The sequence below is a fragment of the Panthera leo genome, chromosome B1 (genome assembly GCF_018350215.1).
Source record: "Panthera leo isolate Ple1 chromosome B1, P.leo_Ple1_pat1.1, whole genome shotgun sequence".
NCBI lineage: Eukaryota > Metazoa > Chordata > Mammalia > Carnivora > Felidae > Panthera > Panthera leo.
In genome coordinates this window covers 39,496,084-39,520,923 of record NC_056682.1, presented here as the reverse complement: position 1 = coordinate 39,520,923, position 24,840 = coordinate 39,496,084, and the positions used below count along the sequence as shown (strand labels likewise).

General features: G+C 40.1%; 1 protein-coding gene across 7 annotated transcripts in view; it reads left to right on the top strand.

Moving 5' to 3' along the window:
• The window catches only part of CSGALNACT1 (chondroitin sulfate N-acetylgalactosaminyltransferase 1), a 339,639-nt gene that overhangs the window by 149,027 nt on the left and 165,772 nt on the right, over positions 1 to 24,840 (top strand). For 5 of the 7 annotated variants that reach the window (XM_042934688.1, XM_042934686.1, XM_042934685.1 and 2 more), the window contains one exon: positions 5,678 to 5,771. The gene's annotated coding sequence lies outside the window, so the exon portion shown is untranslated. Of the gene's footprint in view, positions 1 to 4,336; positions 4,354 to 5,241; positions 5,321 to 5,677; positions 5,772 to 24,840 lie in introns of those variants that run through there. The other 2 variants (XM_042934690.1, XM_042934689.1) reach the window with 2 other exon arrangements.

Sequence of the window (24,840 nt, the reverse complement as noted above, 5' to 3'; positions counted from 1 at the left end):
ACAAAACACCATAAATTGGGTGGCTTATCTACAACAGGCATTTATTCTCACATTTCTGCAATCTGGAAGTCCAAGACCATGGTGTCAGCATAGTTGGGCTCTGGTGAGAAACCTCTTCTGGGTTGCAGACAGCTGACTTCTTGTTGCGTTCTCACATGTCTAGAAAAGAGCTAGATAGTTCTCTGGCCTCTTCTTCTAAGGCACTACTCCCACTCATGATGGCTCCACCCTCATGACCTAATTACCTCCAAAAGGCCCTACCTTCAAATACCATCACCTTGGGATTAGAATTTCAACATATGAATATTGGGAGGGACACAAACATTCAGTCAGTCCCTGATTGATGAAAATCCAAATCTCTTGTTCTGTGCGGGATTAAGTACAGCAGATCTCCCTGAAACACTGTTCATGCCTCATTAGTATCTGTGATGGTATTTAGCCCATGCCCAACAGCTGCAGTATCTAATGGGGCGGGGCTGGCCCAGAAGAATGTATTAGGAGTGGATGTCTAATAAAATGAACAATTGCATGTGAGTGTAACTGCAGCACTGCAGACTGTGTGCTGGAAAATAGCTCTCTTTTATGGAGGTACATCAACTGTCTGTATCGTAACTGATCTAGGTCATTGGTCTCACAACTAATGGCAAACAGAGCAATGCATTTTCTTTCCAAGAGACTAGATATAACTGTGATCTTCTCCAGTTGAAATTAGTCTGTCTTTCATTCTGCTCTAAGAGTAGATTATTTAGATATTTTTTTTTAATCTTTTTTTAAAAGTTTATTTATTTATTTTGAGAGAGAGAGAGAGAGTGAGCAATCAGGGGAGGGGCAGAGAGAGAGGGAGAGAAAGAATCCCAAGTAGGCACTGTCAGCACAGGGCCCAATGCAGGGCTTGAACTCATAAACCGTGAGATCATGACCCGAGCTGAAACCAAGAATTGGATGCTTAACTGACTGAGCCACCCAGATGCCCCTGGATCTCTGTTTAGCATGTGAATCATTTCATTCTTGAACATGTTAGCGGTTCACATGTTGATAATGTGAGGGTGGCTCAAGCAGGGACCCCAGAGGGACCCCACTGCCTAGCTTGGGAGGCACTTGGTAGGTCTTTATGAGGAAAATATTATTTGATACCCTTTAAGGTGTTAGTAGACCTATACATTTTAAAAGAGACTTCAAATAATTTAGCAATATAATTTTGTTCATAGTCTTGATAGTTCTGCTAATAGTATCTGAGATTGTCCCCATTTATCAGAATGAAAAATTGAAATGAAGAAAATAAGAGTGACCTACTTCACTGGAAGGATTAGGAATAAGAAAGAGATAAAGGGATATCTTCTCATTCAGTCTGCTTCTTTACATGCTAGATCAGGACATAGTGATCCTGTTTTTCATTTCACAGGATAATAGAAAAGCAACACTTTTTGGGAAACTCATGACTTTTAAAATATACTATTTTCAGTATAATTATTTGATGTGGAAGGAATGTGGTCAAGAATATAGTTACATGTGATTTGTGATGTGCAGTATCCAAGGGCACTTTCTTTTCTGAAACATATTCTTGAGAAAGATAATTTTAGAAGTTGTCCACACAGTTCCTGACACTGTCCCTTTTCTGTCTTCCAGTACCATAGAAGACTCCACTGATATATACAAATAAAAGACATTACTACCAAGATTTAAAAACATATACAGTAAAACCTTGGTTTGTGAGCATAATTCATTCTGGAAACATGCTTGTAATCCAAAGCACTTATATATCAAAGCGAATTTCAAGAACCATTGGCTTAGTTGTGATCACGTGAGGTTGGCATCATGTACTACTCGTACTGCGAGACATCTGCTGTTTATCAAGTTAAAATTTATTAGAAATGTTTGCTCATGTTGCGCAATACTCGCAGAACAAGTTACTCGCAATCCAAGGTTTTACTGTATATTATCTACATATGCACAAAGAAAAATCTCACAGGTAGCTTGAGTTGGCAGACACATATCTAGTCTCTGTCTGTCTCGATGCTTTTCTTTTGGTGTTTTAGACACATTGATGATGAAAGGGCTTGTTAGTCTTCCTTCCTTCCTTTTTTTTTTTTTTTAATTCTTTTTAATTTTATTGCTTAACCAACTGAGCCACCCAGGTGCCCCAGTCTTCCTTTCTTATTTCTCACATTTCAGGAATCAATGTGTCTGATATATATGTGGTGTAGATGGACTGAAGATTTAAAGATTGACATTTATGAAAGTGAGGAAGCCTTGGAGCTGAAGGCATATGGATGGATATTATTGCACCAATGGATCAATTGTGGTTTTGAAGCTCTTTAGAAACTAAAATGCCAGGAACTTTCACTTAGGATTGTACATTGAATAGAATGGGTTGCTAGATTGTTAAAATATGATTGATCTCAGTGTAACTCATTTTCAACATTTTTTATTTCTGTTTTCAATAGTTGATTTTGGTTAGTCTTCTTTTAATATGATTGAAAGCTGACTTATATATGGAGTACTGTAAATTAATGTATGTCAAACTCATTACTGTGGGGGTCAGATGGGGCAGACTTCCTAACCTTTAGAATACTGCCGGGAACTTCTAAATCCAAGTATGTGATTTTTCCATGGATGTTCTCCCAGCCACTCTCATGCACATCTGCTTTCCCGTGCCTTTTTACCATAACTAAAACTTGCAAAGCCACATAAGTGTCTCCATAATCCTTATTCTTTAGGCCAAACTGTCAAAATCACAGTAGGCATCAGGTGACAGGAGAGGGGACCTCAGACCTGGATACAAATGTTTAGACTGAGGGGTGTTGTTGAGAACTATTTTCTGAACTGAACAAAGCAAGGCACTTTATCTATATACCTACAGTTGCTTTCCTGGATTCAGCTTTTATTTTGAGCGCATTCTTATTGTATGTTTCTTTGATATTCAGGAAGACTTATCCAAGAGTATGTTTTTGCCATTGTGATTTCTTGTAAAGGATGAGAGATTCAGGGGATCAGCAGGGGGCTATGTTCTCAAGGCCTCAGTGGCAACCTTTGGCATATCTTCAGGCCACCACTTTAATTCAGTATGAGCCCCTATAAGCCCTGTACTCTCTTAGAAAACCACACATGAAGACTAGTGTTTGCAGGTAAGACAGTGTTGCACAATAGAAAAAGTAAAGGCTTGCTTTCCTTTTTCTCTTTAGAGCTTTGGCTTTAAAGTTGGAAAAATCCTGGCTTTAGCATGTACTAGTAGGGAGGTTTCTTAACACCTTTGAGCCTCCTTTTCCCCATTTGTAAAATGGGACTATTAACACACATATCCATAGCATTGTTGTGGGGATTGAATGAGTTCCTATGTAATGAACAGTGCATGGCACATTGTAAGTGTATAGTCCATGTCCCCTGCCTTTCCTCTAATAGAGGGTGTGTCCAGTTGAACACACCCACTTCTCCCTAACATACCTTCCGTTTACCTTCAGTAATTTTCCATGATGCTAATTCCCCTTCCACCCGGATCTCTAAGGGAGTCCTGTCAGTGGTTCTGCCTTCCTGTCTCTTTCCTTTTCCATCACTAGCTTGAGATGATTGCTTTCTTGGGGAACATGATTTTTGGAACTGCTAAGGAGACAGCGTACTTCCTAGAGCCAAGGATTGGAGTTTTAATGAGTTCTTTCACTAGGAAAAGAGCAGGGCACTGGGCCATCCTGTGGCTCTTACCCTGCAGTTTGGCATTGCTAGGGCTGGGCACTTAGAAGCTGGATGAATGTGGACTACTGTGTGTGGATGAAAAACCTGTGAACGTTTCTCTTCAGGTTGCTGGAGAGAGAAGTACAAATTAGATTATTAATGATCGTATGGAGGCAGCACAGTCTATTTAGTTTCATTATTAAAACAAGAATGGTTTTGGACGATGTGGATTTTTCCCCTTTTAATTTAGATGGCAGAGAATATTCATTAAGGATATCAATAAAGACCATGTCAGTGATTTAGCCTCCAAAGCTGCCCCCTGCATGCTAAAAGACAGAAAAGAAAATTTAAGTGGGTGAGAATGAGAATGTGAGATTGGAAGCCAAATTATAAACTCATTTCAACTCTTGGCCCGCAGGCTCTGGAATAACATTATTTGTTGTCAAGGATGGAAAACAACTCAGATTCAGGTCCAAGTGATTATTCCACTTTGGCATTGCTGCCTTTCTGCCAACAGCAATTCCATTTGGACATAGATTAATTAGCCAGGCAGGGACGGAAGTGCCGGTTGTGAGAGCAAAGCCAAAAGAGGCAGAGCTGCAGCCCAAGTCGCGGTGGAGGGCACAGCGCTGGGCCGTGAGAGGACCGCCCCAGGCTGGCCCAGCGAACTTGAACCCTAAACCCAAGGTAAACTGTAAAGAGGGTGCAAACACAGATGGCCTCCTGACTTGTATAGTGATTGACGTACCTCACATCGTTACTGTTACTGGCAATGCCTCAGAGAAAACCTTCAAACTTAGTTGAGGGAAGAAACAAAAATGTGACAGATCCACCTTAGCCACCAGGAGGCTGTCCCCACAGAGAAAGGACAAGTGGTGGCAGGCTCTAGGAGCTTCTTAGTCTTTTCTTTGACGGTGTATAGCCACTCCGGACCTTTTTGATTTCTGCATGTGAAACGGGAACAATAGTGTTTTTCACTTTTTGCTGTTACTTGAATTAGAAAGACAGATGAGACATAATTATGAAAACTCTTGGGAAAGATGACTCTGCGTTAATTAATTGAGGATAACATTGTTACCACTTATTTAACAGGAGGGCGTAGGCCTTTCCAGAATATTTTCCCTGCCTTTGCTTCCAGAGTGATTTGGTTGTACCTTTTTTCCCTCCGCTTTTATCTTCGTTGACGCACGTGTGGCCTCCAGTGGAACTCCTTAAAGGCAGGGGTGGCGTGGGGCGGCCGCCGTACCCCACCGCTCAGCACTCGGCCAGGACCGCGGTGAGGGTGAGAACGAGGGCGGGGCGCGGCGCAGGCGGCTGGGGCCGGGATTCCGCGGGGCCGCGCGCGGGCCGCGAGGGGCCGGGCCGGGGACGCGTGCCCCGGAGATCCGGGCTTTCCCGGCGGCCACCCTCTCTGCCCCTCGGGCAAAACTTCCAGGTGGATTTGCTCTTTTATAACGTTGCATTTCGTGGAACCATTAAAAAAAAAAAAAAAAAAAATAGTGGTGGCGCTGCACGCGGTGCTTGCAGAGGGGGGCAGCACTTTCACTCCTGACTCCAACCTGGAAGCCTGAGTGATTTCAGTGCGCGCAGAGCATCCAGGCTGAGCGAGTTCAGAAGCAGCGCGTGGGCAGCGGGCACGTTTCTTTCTGGCGAGGTTTGCGTTTTGGAGAAAGGTTCCTTCTCAAGTCGGTGTGACTCTACTGTGCTTTCACACACGCTTCTACGGAGCTTTCGCCGTTATTTTAAACCTTGCGTGTGTGTGTGTGTGTGTGTGTGTGTGTGCGCGCGCGCGCGCGCGTGTGTGAACAAATATTTTGTATTTTACCCATTAAAATAGGGAGGGGAAAATACCATCCTGCATTTTGGGGCCATACTGGAATGAATTGTATTTTACATCCTAAATAATTTAAATTTCTACCATTTTGTAATATCGCCTACAGCTGAGACATGGAAAATCACAAGGGCTACTACTTATTTTTATTTTATCTGATTTTATTTTTTTATGTTTTAGATTCCTTTCCATTTCAAGAAGAGAACCCAAGGTATTTTTACCCAGAGGAGGAATGATGTAGTTTCATCCTAACCTTCTTTTCTTATACTTACAGGTAAGTGAGTCTCTTTGTCATAAATTACTTAACAAATGAACTTTGGTATGGTCTGAGTTGTATTCAGTATTCTGGCGGTGTTTGAGATGTGTTAAATTTCATTTTACTGTCAATAGTTTGATTAACAACAAATGATTATTTTAAGATATGAATACTTTTTCAAAGTAATTCAGTTATTTGGCTGCCTTGAATCTTTTTGTTCACTTTGTAAAGCCTGTAATCTACATTTAATGTTACCAACTTCCTTAGAATTTATCTCTTCTCACAGTGGCAAATGACTTAAGCCAATAATGTACTTAGAAGAACTACATAATTCTTCTTAAAAAATATTCACTTGAATGGGAACATTTGTTCTTTTGGGAGTTGTGATAGAGTATTAAGCTTTCTCAAATATTTAGCCTGTAATCAAATGGGCACTGTAATTTTGACCATGCTACAGAATATTTATTTAGACAAAATGGTTTAGGAAATTGAAGAATGATCTTGCTCTCTAACTTATAACACCTCCGGGGTGTTTGGGGAAGTTTGGAGACTAGTACCCTAATGGATTGTATGGTTGGTTTTGGTCTGGGGACAAATGTCAAGGTTGGGAATGTTGTTTAAGTTCTGCTCTTACAACCAGTGATTTTGAGTGTCTCTGCGATAAGATATTTTATTACATTTGACAACACTAAACTTTAAAAAAAGCAAGAACCTTAGGGACATCGTTAATGTTGAAATGCAACAGTCTGAAATCTGAAGTGTATACAAACCATTTGTAGTATTCTTTAGAAATGGCTCAATAGCCATAAAAGTAAAAATAGTAAGCTGTGCTTAGCATATACAGATGTTCAAGAAGTTCCACTCACCTTTCCTGTTGATTTAACAAATTTCTGTGGAGGTTTTGTTCAGAATTTGTAACACTGATTGAAATGAAAGAATGGAAGTCAAATCATTTGAGTTGATTTTACATTAATGAACTGCTTTGCACTAAAACAATGGAATATGTGGATTGTAAAAGGGATTGCATCTAAGTTACTAATAATAGAAAAATAAAAACAAGCTTGGCCAGAAGTTAATAATACAAAAATAATCAAAGAATAACTCTTCATAAATTTTTTTCTGTGTACAAAGCCAAGTGGCTCAGAGGCCTAAGTGATTCAGGGCCAATGAGGGATATATGAAATTATTCTTATCTTTGGTCTTGTGATGTTTAATGTTTTTTAAAAAAAGTTTACTTATGTATTATGAGGGAGAGAGAGAGTGAGAGTGCGTGTGAGTGTGTGCGCACAAGTGGGGGAGGGGCAAAGAGAGAGGGAGAGAGAGGATCCCAAGCAAGCCCCACACTCAGCCCAGAGCCTGACACAGGGCTCGATCTCACAAACTGTGAGATCATGACTTGAGCAGAAATCAGGAGTCGACACTTAACTTGACTGAGCCATCCAGGCGCCCCATGATGATTAATGTTTTTGAGGATGACTTGGATGATGTTAGAAGAGAACAGTGTCAGTATCACACCACGTAGACCCTAATTATTAAAATGTTGAGATAGTAGTAGGAAAGAGCCAAAGTAAACTTTACAAAATAGAGAAGCAGTGAAAAGCTGATTAAGGTCTGCTTGGGCAAATGTGAAATTATAGGATGTTTGTGCTGTAGTATGAAGCTATGAGAGCAGCAAGACAGGAAGAATGCTTGGGTGGTCAGAGGGCAGGCTGTAGCCCAAGCTGGGTTTTGGTGGTGGTCACAGTGCTGTGGATCCCTGCTCAGAGATGTTGATGTCCAGGAGCTGAGGCTGAAAGCCAAACTTCAGGAACTGCTCCTTACAGACTGAGGCCTTTATAGACTCAGAGACTTGAATGTCCTTTAGCAGTAGACCTTCCCCAGACTTGCAAGAAACAAACATGTAATTTGGGAAAAGAGTGATTGGGTTGTGTTCTCCCTCCGGTCTGCAGACATGCTACACCAATGCCTGGTGACCATGGAGTCCAAGCAGGGACAGTGGACTGTTTGATTCAGATATTTAACAGCATTAGGCCATAAAAAGTTTGCAGTAAGGATGTCCTGGTGTCGTAACCACATCCTTCACAGAGCTTGTTGCCCCACCATCCTTTCTCAGTCGGTTGTTGCCCACCATGTTTTCACCCCACTCTGTGCCCTGTTGTTGTTTCCTGTCTCTCCCTACCCAGAAGTGTGTCCACATTGCCACACATGCTAATTCCTCTTTTCCTGACAAGGGAAAGGTGTGCTGCTGTCTCCAAGTGCTCCTGGTCACACGCTTACCATCTCCATCTTCTGCTCCTCACCTGCCTGACCTTCCCCCACTCACTGTGAGCGCTGGAAGCTGTGTTGGTCTTCATACTCTTCTTTCTACCTGCAATACTTTCTTTTTTTTAAAAAAATTATTTATTTAGAGAGAGACAGACCAAGTGGAGGAGAGACAGAGAGAAGGAGAGAGAGAGAGAATCCCAAGCAGGCTCTGCACTCTCAGCAAGGAGCCCGATGTAGGGCTTGAACCCATGAACTGCAAGATCATGACCTGAGCTGAACCCAAGAGTTGGACATTCAATGGACTGAACCAGCCAGGCACCCCTCTGCCTGCAATACTTTTGACCTTGCCACCCACCCCAGGAACGTCTTACCCTTCAGCAGCAATTCCTACAGTGAGCATTCCTGTACAGGCATCACCAGCACTCACAGAAAGCTCCTATGAGGCCCTGAAGAAGGGAGTGGGAGGATGAGTGAGTGAATGGAAAAGTGAACAAAGGGATGTCCTTGTCTTGAGGGTAGCTCCTCTGGCTCCCTAGCCCCTTGCCTGTGCTTCTGCACTGGCACATGTCATTGCGTTATCGCTACTGTTTGTACCAGGGTCTCTTGGACACCTCTCTGAGCAGAGCACAGGCCTTTCTGTTCTCATTTGGTGGTCAGTTAGTTCCTTGGGGAGTGTCTGGGGAATAGAAACTCTCTTTGTGTAGACAAATAATGTTGTAGGTCTTTTGCAGTTCTGGGAACCCATGAAATGTGATTACCAGGTAACATAAAATGGTAGCTAATTCAGTCTTTATTGGGAATGAAGTAGGTATTATAAGTAAATACGAGTATAAAATATAATATAGTAACTTGGAACATTGCTCATATTTGAAAAACCAGAGAATTAAGCAGAGAAGTTTGTATTTTGTGAATTTTTGGAAATCTTTTCAACTTTTAAAATATTTCCATTTAATGGAATGAAGTGTGACACAAAGTCAGTAAGCTTTTAATGAGTGTCAGTTTTTGCTGCTACAATTTTAATTTATACTCCTGAGCCACAATTTGTTTTCAGCAGACGAAGCTTCTCCAGGCAAGCAAGGGCCAGGAGATTCACATTGGCACCAGAATGGGTATCCAGTGATGCATGCCTTCTAGTGGGTTTTCATTTCTTTCTATTGATTGACACTTAATTAGACCTTGTTTTTTTGTCTTTTCTATTCTCTTTTGGGCTCTGCTTATTGAGATTCCCTTTTCTTTGAGTTAGTTTCTCTCTTCCAAGCCTGTGCTTCAGCCTCTCACAATCCCTGCCTGTTTCTGCCGTCTCCTATCTGCAGAGCCTTCTTCCTCTGTGCCCATCTGACTCCCTTCCTTCTGTACGACTCAGCTCTGGAGAGGGAGTGGTTGGGCCACTGTGCCTCTCTATCACCTTCTTTTTCCCACTGTTTACAACTGCTTACCACTTAGATGTCTGTCCCGTGGCCCTCATGGTCCTCACAGGAGGCAGGGCTCTGCATTTTTAGTGTTTAGCATATGTTTGTTCTTACTCATATTCCCCAACAAATGTTTGGATGAATTTCTGGTATCAAAAACCCTCATCAGAACCTACTAACATCAGGATTTTAATTTGCTGAGTGCTTCATGGTATCTTTCCTTTACCACCTTCTTTCATTTTAACGTTTGTATTTTCTATGCTACCATGGAGATTAGAAGGTGAGGGATTTGGAGCCAGGTGTTCTCACTCCAGCACCAGTGCCTACTTAGTTAAATTGTTTAAAATGTAAGTCAGAGAGGTTGGATGCAACCCATGTACCCATTCACAGATAGGTGGATAAATAAGATGTGGAATATACGCACACAATGGAATAGCATTCAGCCTTAAAAAGGAAAAAAGTTTGGACACATGCTGCAACACGGGTGAACCGTGAGGACATGATGTGAAGTGAAATAAGCCAGTAACAGAAAAAATAAAAGACAAAATATTATATGACTCAACTTATAAGAGGTATCTGGAGCCTTTAAATTCATAAAGACAAGAAGAGGAATGGTTGTTGCCGGGGCGGGGCGAGGGGAGAACATAGTGTTGTCTAATTGGTACAGAGTTTCGATTTTGCAAGATGAAGACTGTTGGGGATTGGTTGAACAACAATGTGAATGTATTAAATACTCCTGAACTGTGTACTTAAATATCATTGGGATTGTAAATATTATACGTATTTTACCAAAATTAAAAATAACAAAAAGTCAAAGACCTTGCTTTTAAAAAAGATAATTAATCATTTAAAAGTAAAAACAAAATTGAAAGGAATTTCTTTGGGGACTTTTCCTTCCTTAAGCTTTATTTTTCATTTGGGCAGATCTTTAAATCACCTTTTATTTAAAAATGTATTCTGTAATAAAAACAAACTGGATTTACATTGATAAGACCTTTGGGATTTACTTTTAGACCTTGTTATTCCTTTTCTTATTTTTGCCTATATTTGCAGTTAAAATCTGATTCAAAATTATCCACTTCCTCACCTGTTTTTCTTCAGTAAAGAGAATAGGATCTTATTGCTCATCCAGAAAAACTTGTATGACATTTAAAAAATTACTTTTATGATTAAGGGAAGAAATATTTGTTCTGTCATGAGCAGAGGGCATGACAGACTCCAGGCTTTGATTTGATTGCTCATAAGGAGCCAGCTACTTCAGTCATTTTTTTTTTTCCATCACACTAATGGACCTTTTATGTGGAAAATCATGACTCTAAAACTGTAAATAACACTCTGGTGCTTGAAAGAGCACAATTTCAAAATGTTCAGCTGACACCTAGGAAGCAGTTCTTTTACTTGAAGGTTCTGACCCAGTGTGTAATATCTTTCCTGAAGAATATAAAATGAAACTTGAATCTCGTCAGCCTGTGAACATGTTTGTTGAGATGGGATGGCAAGGATCTGATGGGGCTATGTGTAAAGGTTTGAGGGAAAGGGGGGGATGAAAATTAGAGGTGAAGGTGGGCAAAAGAAAGAATTATAACCTTCTGGAAACGTTTAGCTCGATTGTTACTTAGTTTTTTTAAGTGCTTATTTATTTATTTTGAGAAAGAGTGTGAGAACACGAACAGGGAGAAGGGTAGAGAGAGAAGGAGTGAGAGAATTCCAAACACGCTCCACGCTCACTATGGAGCCTGATGCAGGGCTTGATGCCATGACTGTAAGTTTATGACCTGGGCTGAAGTCAAGATTCAGTCGCCTGACTGAGCGCCCCAAAGATTTTTTAACATTACTGACATGATTCTATGATCAGAGCCACCAGAAAACACTAAATTCATCTCTACTATTAGGAAACCATCTAATCCAAGTTGATACTTTAAATTTTTTTCTAAAGCTCTTTAAAAATATGTGGTAATTAGAAGTATTAATATTTACACTTAAACCTTTTAATAAAGACTTGCATATTTTCAGCTCAGCAAACATAAGAGACTTACTGCAAGTTAGACTTTAAATACACTTTGTGGTTATGAAGTGTCAATTTTTGGATTGGAATCCAGTGTCTGGTGAAGGTGTCAGTCCTCTGCAGGAAAAATGAGAAAGAGTCAGGTGATGTTTTCAAAGAGCTAATACTCTAAGAGAATAATCTTTAGTTTGAGGCTCTGGTCTTTTTTCTTATGTATTAATATTTAAAATATCTATTCTTTTAGAATGTAATGATAATTAATATTTAAAATTCTATTTCTTGACAAATTAAAATATTGGATATTATTTAGGATTCTTGATTGCAAGAAACAGGAAAGACATATATTGGAAGAATGTCTCAGTATTAATAGAAGAATGAAAATCTCAAATATAAGAAAAGCTTGCAGCCAGGGCTGATTGTATCATTAAATGTGTTTTTCTTTTTAAAGTTTATTTATTCATTTTGCGGGAGAGAGGTGGAGAGATAAAGAGCAAGCAGGGGAGGGGCAGAGAGAGGAGAGGAAGAGAATCCTGTGACTCGGGGCTCGAACTCACCAACTGTGAGATCGTGACTTGAGCGGAAATCAAGGGTCAGACGCTTAACTGACTGAGCCACCCAGGTGCCCCTAAATGTGTTTTCTAAGTTTATAGAAAATGTGAATAGCCACCTAATCCTGAGCCTGTGGGATATATGCCAAGGAACAGTCTTGATAGAAGGGGAAAAAAGGATTAAATTAAAATTAAATTAAATGCCATCATATGATTTACAACATTTGACTTTTAGGATATTTTTTTGCAGGCAAGTGAAATATAATACTTACCTATAGTCTTGGAAAATTGTCCTAATTTGAATTCTGACCTAAAGTTGGAACAGAAGCTGTACTTGGGCATGGATTAGCTGGCCGCATGAGGGTCAGGTGTGTTGTTCTTGTGTTATATCATCTTCCCCTGAAGTCGTTGTTGTGGGTTTTGGTCTCAGTGCTATTGTTCGTTTCACTGTAATTTGATACATGACATCTTAACTATTATTTTTAGTACATGGAAAGCCAGATTATGGATATCACTGTGACCTGACCTCTCTCCATCCTTTGACTCTTTGGCCGCTGTCCTTGAAACTCTCGCTTCTCTTGGTTTATATAACATTAACAATACGTGCTTACAGTTTTCTCCCTCTTTTCTGGTTGTTCCTTCCTAATCTCCTTCCTGTCGCCTATATATTAATGTTCCTTTGCATTCTGTACTCTCTCCTCTTAGTCTGTACCTCTGTGTAGTTTCTTCTGGTCTAGATGGCGAACTTTCATCCATTTATTTCCAGCTGGTTATTTCCAAACCAAAGCTGGTTATTTCCAGCTTTGTTCCCCTGGCTCACACTATTCTTCTGTGCCGCAGACTCCTTGCCATTCCTACTGCATACCCCACCAGGGCCCTCTACTCCTTGTCCCCAGTTGAGCTGATTAAGTTAGAGCCAGGTGGTGAGGATCCTGTTTCCTGCCTCTCCCCAACTAGGTTGCTACCCTAAACAAGTCAACACTTTTCTAACTTGGACCCATTATAAACAAACATAAGTAGTAAATAACTACCAAGTTGTGGATGAAAATGAGACTGTGCACACATCACTGAATTTCTTGTAATAAAGTTGCCAGATGAATTCACATTCTCAGCAGTATTGCAAACTGGTATGTGCCTCCTTCCAAATAGATGATGCTGCAGAACCCCTCTATTCTATTGTTCTAGGAGCCAGTGGCAAGGGCATGAATACCTCTACATTGAAAGAGAGATCCTTAGAAGGGAAGTCCTGTCCAAACTTGGATCAGATAATGCCACCATTATCAAGGGGCATGGCTTTCTTCTCTGTGTCGTCCCTCTCGAGAGGCAAAATTTTAAACTCTCAACACAAGCAGTAGACTTCCAGCTATGATTTGTTTCATACTCGTACTTCATATGTGACTAGCATTTCAAATACGCAACAACAAAAAGCCATAGGCAGGGTACTCAGCTGGTGATAACAAAGATATCAATATAATACTATCTTCAATATATAGTAGTCAGTGAGAACTTATCACAGACATTATTATTATTTCTATAGATTATTATTTGATCCTGAGTAATGTGAAAATAAGGTTCATCTAAGCAAACTTAAAAAAAATCCAGTAACTCATGTCCTTCCAGAATATTACCTAAGTACAAATACTACCCATACACATTGCCATTTCTTTTTTTTTTTTTTTATTTTTTTTATTTTTATTTTTTAATATATGAAATTTACTGTCAAATTGGTTTCCATACAACACCCAGTGCTCATCCCAAAAGGTGCCCTCCTCAATACCCATCACCCACCCTGCCCTCCCTCCCACCCCCCATCAACCCTCAGTTTGTTCTCAGTTTTTTTTTATTTTTTTTATTTTTTTTTTATTTATTTATTTTTGGGACAGAGAGAGACAGAGCATGAACGGGGGAGGGTCAGAGAGAGAGGGAGACACAGAATCGGAAACAGGCTCCAGGCTCCGAGCCATCAGCCCAGAGCCTGACGCGGGGCTCGAACTCACGTACCGTGAGATCGTGACCTGGCTGAAGTCGGACGCTTAACCGACTGCGCCACCCAGGCGCCCCTGTTCTCAGTTTTTAACAGTCTCTTATGCTTTGCACATTGCCATTTCTTATAGTATGCCAGTGCACTCAGAAAATTTGCTAAGTGTCTTCTATGCACTAGGCAGGATTCTAGGAGTTGGAAATACAGAAGTGAACAAGAGATAAGAACCCCTGCCCTCATGAAGTTTTTCCTCTGGATCTAGGAGTCTGAACATTTAGCAAGATAACTGGTTTTTGACATTTCCATTTTATTCCAAGGTTTATTTACTATTATAAATCCCATCTCCTTTTGATCACAAAGTTTTGGATTGTTAGAGCTGAAAGAAATGACTTAACTGCTCTATGCATGGCATGAATTCTGGGCAGGTGGGCAGGGGTCCTAAATTGTAGTTGTACTTGACCATATGACCTTGAATGATTTCTTTACATCTCTGAGTCTCAATTTCCTCACCTGTTAAACAAGGACTGGATTTAAATCTTATTCAAGAATGGTAGTTGATGGGTGTTTGGAATGTTTGAGAAGGCATTTTGGTTGACACAGTGACTGAGGTGGGCCCAGGAATGCTAAAGTAACTTTCATGTCACAGACAAGCCTAGCCCAGGCCACAGAGCTTATGAGAGCTGAGATGGGAGCAGTACCAGCAGTCTTTTCAGGACCCCATGACATTGCATTCTTTTCAGGATTGTCTAGGGAGAAGTGATCCCTGATTTCTGTTCATTTGGAATAGGCTGGTTTAAGGCAGTAGACGTGCCTTTGAGGGGAAAGCTGTCTGCCAAGATCCTCTACTCTGAAGTCCTCAGACTGCGTAGAACAGGGAGCTTCTAGTTCTCATTCTAAAGCTAAGTAGATTTTCAAAATATCCCCTGATTTTTATCAGGAAAGTCTTTTTAGAGTTGAAGCTCAAATACATAAAATTATGTCAATTAGAGTTAATTTCTACTAGAATCTAGTTAATTTGTGTAGCTATTGTTATCTTGTTATGCAAAGATACAAACATTATTACAACCCTGATTTTGAGGAGATTTATGGCATCCAAAGCCCAAAGTGAATAATGCCAAAATACTTTACAAGCAAATCATTAATCCATAGAAAATAAGCAGCTTGTGGAGAGAATAGTATGTGAACCAAACCAAAAAGGTTACGTAAGGAAATCTTATCAAATAAACAGTGTAGTTAAATAGCTCTTCTTTTATTCACTGGTAAGCTGGTGTAGTGTAATACTGTCCAAGAGGTAAAAATCAGGCCTCTCGAGCTGAGAAGTATCATAAATGAAAGAAGGAATTTTCATCTTTTGCCAATTAGGTTGAAATGGCATCTCTGCCTACTTTCTGTGTCTGGTGAAATTATAATCTTTCTCCTTATGGTTATTGGGCCCTTACCTTGCCCTTATGGCATATATTTGGTTGGCCAAATGCTAGAGAAGGATTATGAAACATCTTACAAAGAATCTTTTACCTTTACATTGTTTCCCAAACTGTGTATCAAGGTACTCCAGGGCACCAAAGGGAATCCACAGTTGTGCTTTGGAATTTTTTACATTTTCAAGGGTGCTAGACATCTCTTGGCCATCATGCAAACTGCTAGCTCAAGGTAGTTCATACTTTCAACATTAGATTGAGCTATGCTCCTTTTGGTGATATCACATCTTTGGGAAACTGCATTTTCAGCAGTTTGCTGAATTGATAAGAATTGATAAGAATTGATAAGATTGCTTCTCTGATAAGAAGCAATTGCTACACAAAATGGGGTGGTGGTGCCTAATCTGATCCCCAGTTTGCAAAACAGTGCAGTGCCCAAGAGATGCACACCTCCCATTGTTAAGTAATGTGGTTAAGAATGCTATAAAACTGTTATTTTTCTTTCAATGTATCATATTCTTAAACAGTTACTAAGTTATTAGGATGTAAATACTCATAAACTAGTGGACCTAACTGATTAATGAAAAAAAAAAAAACCTGTTAGCCATTTCTTTTAAGTCAAGGGGTGTTAGAAAAATTAATGAGACATGAATGGCACCCTGAACTGAGAAAGTTAAACCTTGGACCTAAACACCTTAGTGAATCTCCAAATAGGGCAGAAGACAAGAAAGTTTCTTTATCAAAGAGCAGGTATCTGGAAAAAAAGATCCGCTCCCTGGGCCACCTCTTTGAGCAGTCACAGGGGCGGCCACAGCTGCTGGGTCCTGATAAAAGGGCCAGGACTGCCAGATGGTCCACTCCCCACTTCGTGTGGCCACTGCCGTCTCCGTTTCTGGAGAGTTCAAATAGGGAGGGAAGAATGACTGATATGCATAGTGAACACAGCCTAAGCTAAAGATATATTATCATATTGTCTGAATTTTTTTTTTTTTAATTAGGAACTTAGGAATGTGGGCTCTTCTGAATAATTCACCCTACTACAGAATATAATAAGTATTTTATATAAAATCAGTGACAGTTCCTACATTTCCGTTTCAGGCCTTAAATTCATCAGTCTATCCAATTGAGGCTGACCATAATATAAAGATCAGAAGGGAGCCTCGGCATGAGCCAGACATCTTGACTGTAAAAAAATCTAAGAATGTTAATTTTATTAGGGGCAAATACTTGACTGACAGGTATCAAAACACAGGGATAAAAGTTGGAAGTGTTCAGAGTAGCATCCTAGGTGGAGAAAAGAAGGGAAATAGGAACTTCATCACCTGGTTCTAAACTAATCTCTGGGCAGAGACAGTTTTCAATGGTTACTCTTCCTTATACTCCAGCCCTGAGGGCAAGAACACAAACAACTTTTGAAAGGAATATTTTTGTCAGACTGTCATTTTAGGAAACCTCTAGAGACAGTTAATGGAGGACAATTACATTAGACCAGCACTTCCCAAAGTGTTAGTTACCCAGATTACTAGTGCTGTGGGATGCTTTTCAAAAGGAAAGTTTTTGGTGACCAGATAAGCTTGGAAAATGTACTCCTTTCTCGTAGGGTACAATGCACTGTGGCCTATTAAAGATTCTGGGAGTTCTAAAGTAAAGTAATGTTTAATATGACTTCCTGATTCCTGGCTTTCTTTTCCACAGAATCCTTTTCCAGCATGACATTTCTTAACCTTTTTAAGAATAGTATCCCACTAACCAGCCTTTGAGAGGCACTGCCCATGGATGAAAACCTGATTCCAAGTTAGATTTGCATCTCACTAGCTGTCACAAACTAAGCCAGCATTTCCCAGTCTTCGATCTGGGGCTGAAAAGAAATACAGATGCCCCAGCCCATCACTGGAGTTTCTGATTCTGTGTGTCAGGGCTGCTGCCAGTTATCTGCATTTCTGAGAAGCTCTGCAGGTGGTCTTGGATTTTCTAGAGGTTGAGAGTCTCTCTACTTGGAAGAACTTTCTAAGTTCCAATTCTTTTCACTAAAGCTGCAGTAGGTGTCTCCACAAGACTTCTTGATGTTGGGCATGTTTCCTAAAGGGAATTGATTTTCATGTTGAAAGAAAACCGATGTGCTGCTGTGGCTCGGAGTTTCTCAGCCTCTGGGCCTCTCCCTGCTGTCCTGTGTCTGGGCGCTGGTGCTGCTTTGCTCCTGGAGGCCACTGGGGAGGCGGGGTTGGGAAGTGGTAAAGAACAGGACCATTGAGGGTCTGTTCCTGAGCTCCTCAAGCAAGGTGCTGTTCAGACTGGAGCTCTGCTTTGTCGATAAGCTGATAATTTGGTAATGTAGAGGTTGATCTTATGTTCTCTTGGAGAGAGGTTCTTTGTTACGGATCTTCTCATCTTACATCTCATGGCCTAGCATTCTCTAGAATCTCCGTTCCTCCCTGTGATACCACCAGAAGCAAGGCAGGAAATAGCTTAGTAAGACTAGTGGGTTTTTATGGTAACCAGTCAGGGAATTAATACAGGGATAGTGAAGTGGTATTGTGTAGCCACAGGCTTCTTTGGTGGATTTTTCCACTAAAGAGAACGAAAGGGCCCAGGTGAGAACATAGGGTGCTGGTACCAAGTCAGAATCTACTGGATCTACCTACTCTGAAGGTGGTTTGGGAAAAGCCCCATAACTGCATGTTTAATCAGAAGAAGGATAATCAAGCTTCTCACATGGTACATGAGGTGCTTTCATGAGGTCCCTTTGTGCTTTACCTTCTTCAGTCACATGTGGTCCTTAGCCTTGCCACAGAAATTATGTCAGTAGTTACTGGAGAGTGTAAACTCACATGGAAAGCAGCCCTCTTCCTGCTAACTTAGAGCTCTTACCAGTGTGTGTTCTCTCTTTGTAGTGGTCTGCAGTGATTCCCTGAAGGATAGGCCAGAAGAAACGCACACCAGGTTCTGCAGTATTCCAAGCACTATGTAGTCTATTTTACATATATAATTCCCTCATCATTCCTTCCAACAGCCTTTGAAAGTACTTCTTATTAATTCTTTAAATAAAGTTGAGACACAGAGGCTCAGAGAGATTAAATAAGTTGTCTGAGGGTACACAGCTAGGGAATGTGGGGGGCTAGAATCCAGATCTATTGATTCCAAAGTCCACTTTGATGCCCCCCCAGCCCCAGCCCACTGTCCATTGGCCATGGTGCCACTTGCTTCTGGCACTTGCTTCTGAATATCTTCTGGTCTAATCTGACCAGAAGATTAGCCATGGTCTAATCTGGCTATATCCCACTTGCTTCTGAATATCTTCTTTGCATTGAACTTGATAACAAGCTCTTAAAAAAGAAAACAGAGATGATTTAGAACGCTTTATTCCTAGCTATGTATTGCCACAGCCATGGAACTGAGCATGTCACCAGTCATTCTGGGACACACTGTGACAGAAAGGAATATGGTAGCAGAAGATTCATTCATTTTTCTCTGAGTGTAGTTAGGTTATACTTCTTTTGATTTTATAAATAGTTGGTTTTGAATAAGCAGTTAATAGTGTTCACTGGCAGTGTGTTTTATGTCCAAAATTTAGTGGCATTAGCTAGAATTTTATAATGGCATAAATTTCCTGGAGGAAATAGAATATCACCATGGGATATATAGCTAACATTAGTAAAATAAATATTAATCCAAGGTTAACTGTTAGTCTAAACTTTTTCTTAATTCAAAATCCAAGCTAAGCCTTACTTTGTCAAAAAGCTTTATTTCAGCTCAGCTTGAAATTCTAATGTGAAAATCACCATAGACTTACAAAAATCCAGCACAAATAATATTAACTGTCTTCATAACTTAATTACAGAATACCCAATACCATTGCCCAGGAGGCACATGACCGTAAGCTTCCAGGTTTAGAGATCACACATTTCTCAAATGTTAGCTTTGGATGGTGATCATTTAATTTGACTCTCACGTTCCACAGATGAAAAAAAGTACTGTGGTGAGTGATCTTTTCAAAAGTCATAAAGCTGGTGGATGACACACAGGGCTTCTTATTTTGTTACCAGAGATAGTATTGCCCCTCACTGGAAAGTTTTTAAGAAACACTTTAGCCAGACCTATTAATGTAGCAGACTATTAGGCTTGGCCCAGTTTGTGTTTCTTATGGGTCATTTAATCATAACTAAGCAATATAAACATACCCCAAAAGCTGTGGGCCGCAGAGAGTGACAATTGTCAGTGTTGGGCCTCGTTGGTTTGAGTTCTCTCAAATCCAGAGTAAGAGCAGGTGGCCAACAGAATTTGGAAGGCTTTGAAATTTTATTTCAGTCGCTCAGTTACCGCAGAGCAATCATTGGTTCTTTGTTGGCAGTTTCAAACCGAATGTGGAGGGTGTGTGGCTTGTGTAGTACAAGGTAGCAGGAAGGTGACTGGAGAGTTGAAATAAGCTGAAACCGAATGCCTGCAAGTGAACATCATCCCAAGCAAGCCCTATAATCAAAGTAATTGGATGTATAGTGATTGATAACTTTAGTGAAAGCTGAATGCAGTTCTCTGCTATTATGTTGTTCTGAATCACACTTGCTTATTATTATCAGAAAGGACTGAGGCATTTGGTAGCTTGACTAGTTTTGGGAAAAGGTCACTTAGACTGAAATCAAATCATCTTTTATTTTAATGTCAGAGGCTGGTGTGATACTGTATATACTTCATGGTTTTGCATTGGGTTCAGTGTAGCTCAGAATTTTTTCTCCGAAGTATGTGTGTTGTTGTCCATGTCTTCTGGCCATGGTCTAATCTGGCTATATTGGTCTACCCTGATCACTAGGACTTCCAGCTGAGAAATCTTTTGAGGCATCTCAACAGCAGTAACTGTTAGAATGGCTGCCCTTCTCTAGAGTGAACTTAGTAGTTTAGACTCTTCCTACTACAAAAGATAGGAACTCAGTTCATACCGGCTCAAGCAAAAAAGAGTACAGGGGCAGCTGGCTTCTGGGATTCCTTGATCCAGGAATTAGAATTAGATCTTTTGGCTCTGTTCTTTGTGTTGCCTTCATTTTTAGGTAGTGAGGAAAGGCTATAGTATCTCTGGATTTAAGCCTAGCTGAAGAGTGAGCATGATTCTCCATCCCTTTTTTTCTGTCTCATTGTATCTAGTGTTTGGTCATTATAATAATAATTTGATATCTATATCTATATCTATCTATATACATATATAATTTTTTAAAGTTTATTTATTTTGAGAGAGAGAGAGAGAGAGAGAGAGCGAGCATGTGGGGGAAGGGCAAAGAGAAAGAGGGAGAGAGAATCCCAAGCAGGCTCCATGCTATCACCACAGAGCATGATGCAGGGCTGGATCCCATGAACCATGAAATCATGACCTGAGCCAAGATCAAGAGTTGGGTGTTTAACTGACTGAACCACCTAGGCACTCCTGTATATAATTTTTAATTGAAATATAGTTCACATAATAAGTTTCAGATGTACAACATAGTGATTTGACAATGATATGCATAATGAAATGCTTACCATGATAAGTGTAGTTACTCTGTGTGGCCATACAAAGTTATTACAATATTATTGACTATATTCCCTGTGCTGTACTTTTTCATCCTTGTGACTTACTTATTTTATAACTGGAAGTTTGTACCTCTGCATCCCCTTCCCCTATTTTACCTGTCCCTTTACTCCCCTTTGTAAATCACCAATTTATTCTCTGAATTTATAAGTCTATTTCTGCTTTGTTGTTGTTTATTTTTTTTGTTTATTTGTTTTTAGATTCTACATATAAGTGAAATCCAGTGGAATTTGTCTTTGTTGACTTATTTCACTTAGCATAATACTCTGCAGGTCCATCAATGTTGTGAATGGCAAGATCTCATTCTTCTATTTTTTTTTTTTAGGATTTTTTTTAACGTTTATTTATTTTTGAGACAGAGAGAAACAGAGAATGAATGGGGGAGGGTCAGAGAGAGAGGGAGACACAGCATCTGAAGCAGGCTCCAGGTTCTGAGCTGTCAGCACAGAGCCCAATGCGGGGCTCGAACCCACGAACCGTGAGATCATGACCTGAGCCGAAGTCAGATGCTCACTCAGGCGCCCCATGATCTCATTCTTTTTTAAGGATGAGAATACTCCATTATATATCTACATAAACATCACATTTTCTTTATGCAGTCATCTGTTGATGGACACTCAAATTGCTTCTGTATCTTGGCTGTTATAGATAATGCTGCAATAAACATGGGGGTGCCTATGTCTTTTTGAGTTAATGTTTTAATTTTCTTTTTAATTTTCCCAAAAGTGGAATTACTGGGTTATATGGTATTTCTGTGTTGTTTTTTTTTTTTTGTTTTTTTTTTTTGAGGAAACTCCATACTGGTTTCCAGAATGCTGTACCAATTTATAATCCCACCAACAGTGCAAGAGGGTTCTCTTTTCCTTCTCTCTCAATCTTTCCAGCAAATTCCAAGACCGACTTTCATCAGCTTTGATTGGGTCACATGTCCATCCCTGAACCAGGGGAATGAATTACTCAACTGGCCAGGTCTTGGTTTTGTGTATCACTCCTAAAGACAGATGATTTCTTTCACACAAGAACTAGAGAAAAGGTTGGTTTTAGTAAATACTCTCAGGCTCTTTAAATGAAAATGTCAAGACTTTGAGGGGAATTAAGAAAAAGAGGCTGTTTTCTTCAATGTGCACATTATAGTGTTGCTGATGTGCATTACAGGTTTTGAAAGGTCTAAGAGTCAGTCTTTCAATAAAAGTATTGATTTTTTTCCCCACCATTTCTTCTTTTGGTTACTCTAAATCATCTGTGAAAACTTTAATCATGTTCTTCTATTATGCTATCATTCACCAGGACAGTATGCAAAATCCCAATAAATGGGGATGTATAGTCAGCTGTAATGCCTGGTTACAGCCATGGCCTTCTTGAGGGAGGGACAGGTGACTGGACACTTATATTTTTGAGCCTGATTTTCTGTCCCAGCATTTTCAGGATTCATTTGGGTAAGACAAATAGCTCAAACCGTGCCGGGCTGGTAGATAATTATCACAATGTTATTTTGAGGCTTTTGCATCTGATTTTTTTTCCTATTAAAAACTAAGACAAATAATTTTCTTAGTTATTGGAAAAATCAGAATAAAGTTCTGAATCCTTTGAAATGATGGCGAGCTCACCATTCTTGAATATGTACCATAGCAGTGTTCTGTCTGTTTAGAGATCAATTTCACCACACCATGACAATAACTCATTTTTATTCTCGGCTTTATAGGCCTTGGGTTCCTGAAAGTGAAATTATGAGTGTATATTAGCATACTGTTGATACTCAGTGGCTGGTGTATTTTCTATATTTATTTTATCAGTTAGAGAAGCATCAGACTTCAGTAAAGATCTTTTCTCTTTATATACTGACAGGTTTTTAAATCTGGAAACAAAAAAGATACAAAAGAATTTCTATGCCACCATTGATTTCTTGCAGAATTCTGCCTCAAGTTAATAAAAAAGAATCTAACTTTGGGACTGCAAGGAGCTGTTCTCTGAACTTTTGTCCTTAGTTTCACCTGATAGCAAAATGGGCGAGAGAGGCTATCAGACTTCCATAGGATGATATTGAAGCTCTGAGGCAGGCCTCTGCATGCTATTATATCTGCCCTTAGACGCCTCCCCCCCCCCCCCATCCCACCCCAGGCCTGGATGCTTCTATGACTTTCTTCTTATACTTGGTCCTCAGCAGGTTTACTACGATGGGCTTTGTCATGTTTGCTTTATATCTCCCCTAACTGTGGTTCACTCAGCTTGCTGGCTGTGTGGCTCAAGACCTTGAATCAGTTTTGGCAGACTCCTGGCGACCGTCTTTGTGGCTGCTGTTGCCTCTTCTTTTCTCCTTTTGGGGCTCCAGTCACACGTTATGTTCGCACTTTGATCTGTGCTTCCTTTGCCACTTAAGCTCTTTTCTGCGTTTTCAGGTCTGTTTTTCCCTCTCTGCTTCTGTTTGGATATATTCTACTGACATCTCTTTTCCTTTCCTTTCCTTTCCTTTCCTTTCCTTTCCTTTCCTTTCCTTTCCTTTCATTTCATTTCATTTCATGTATTTATTTTTTTAAGTTTATTTATTTATTTTGAGAGATACAGGGACAGTGTGAATGAGGGAGGGGCAGAACAAGAGAGAGGGAGAGAATCCCAAGCAGGCTCTGCACTGTCAGTGGGGAACCCAGTGCAGGTCTTGAACTTACGAAACCATGAGATCCTGATCTGAGCCAAAACCAAGAGTCGGACGCCTAACTGAACCAGGCAGAGGGCCTCTCTTTCACTTTAGAAAACCCCTCTTGTACTGTGTCTAATTTGCTGTTAAACCCATGTATTGAATTATTAATTTCAATTATTATTATGTAGATTATATATAGATTCTAGATATCAGATAAAACTATCTTTCATCTACTTTATTCAACATAGTAATTGTAATTATATTAAAATTCCTTTTTGGTCATTGTAATATCTAGATCACCTGTGGGTCAATATGGTATCCAGTTTTTCTTAGTTTTTGGTCATCCATTCTTGTTTCATGTCATGTTTTGTAATTTTTTATTAAGTACCTGACATTGTATATGAAAAATGGTGGTGTTTCTGGATGCTGTGCTCTTCCTCCAGAGGAGATTTTTTTTTTTTCTGGTGGACAGTAGAATAAAGCTGTTCATCTAGATGCAGTCAACAATTATGATGATTGGGGTGGAGTTTCAGGCTGCTCTGTTTCTGTTTACCTGACTCCTAAGACAAAGCCCATTGAGGGTCTTACCTGAAAGCCAGGGTTCCTTGTCCATGTTAGACCCTAAACTAGTTCCAAGCAGAGTGGGATTGACAAAAACTTCTTAGCTTTTCAGCTTTCAGCTTTGTGCTTGTCTTCTCCTTTTTCAACTTGTGTTTTTGGATTTCTCAAGTGCCTTGAATGCAAAGGCTGAGTAGCGTATTTTTGGTTCACGTTCTTGAGGGTCCCTTTTCTCTGGGATCTTGGCTGCTCAAGTCCTGGCTGTAGTGGTGGTCTGAACTCCAGGTTGTGTCTCTTTGACCCAGGGAGACTGCTCCCACCTGTGGGCTGCAGCTGTCTGCTCACCTCTTCTCCCCCTCCCCCTTCCCCCTCCTCCTCCTCCTCCTCCTTCTCCTCCTCTTCCTCCTTTTCCTGCTTCTTCTCCTCCCCCTCCTTCTCCTTCTTCTTTTCCTCTCCCTACCCCTGCTTCTTCATTTTTAGTTCAGCTTTTGTAGTTGCTTTCAGTGGGAGAGACTTAGTGTGATATTGCCATTCCATTTTAGTTATTTTACAATACAAGTGTTCTCATGAATGCAATATGTATTCAGGCAATATGTATGAAAATATTGTTTATTCAAAACAAAGTTTTACTTCAAGAAAAGAGAATATCCAAATTTTATAACTGTTTTTAGGTAAAAAAAATTCTGGTGGTTGTCAGAAGTAGGGGTTAGGGGG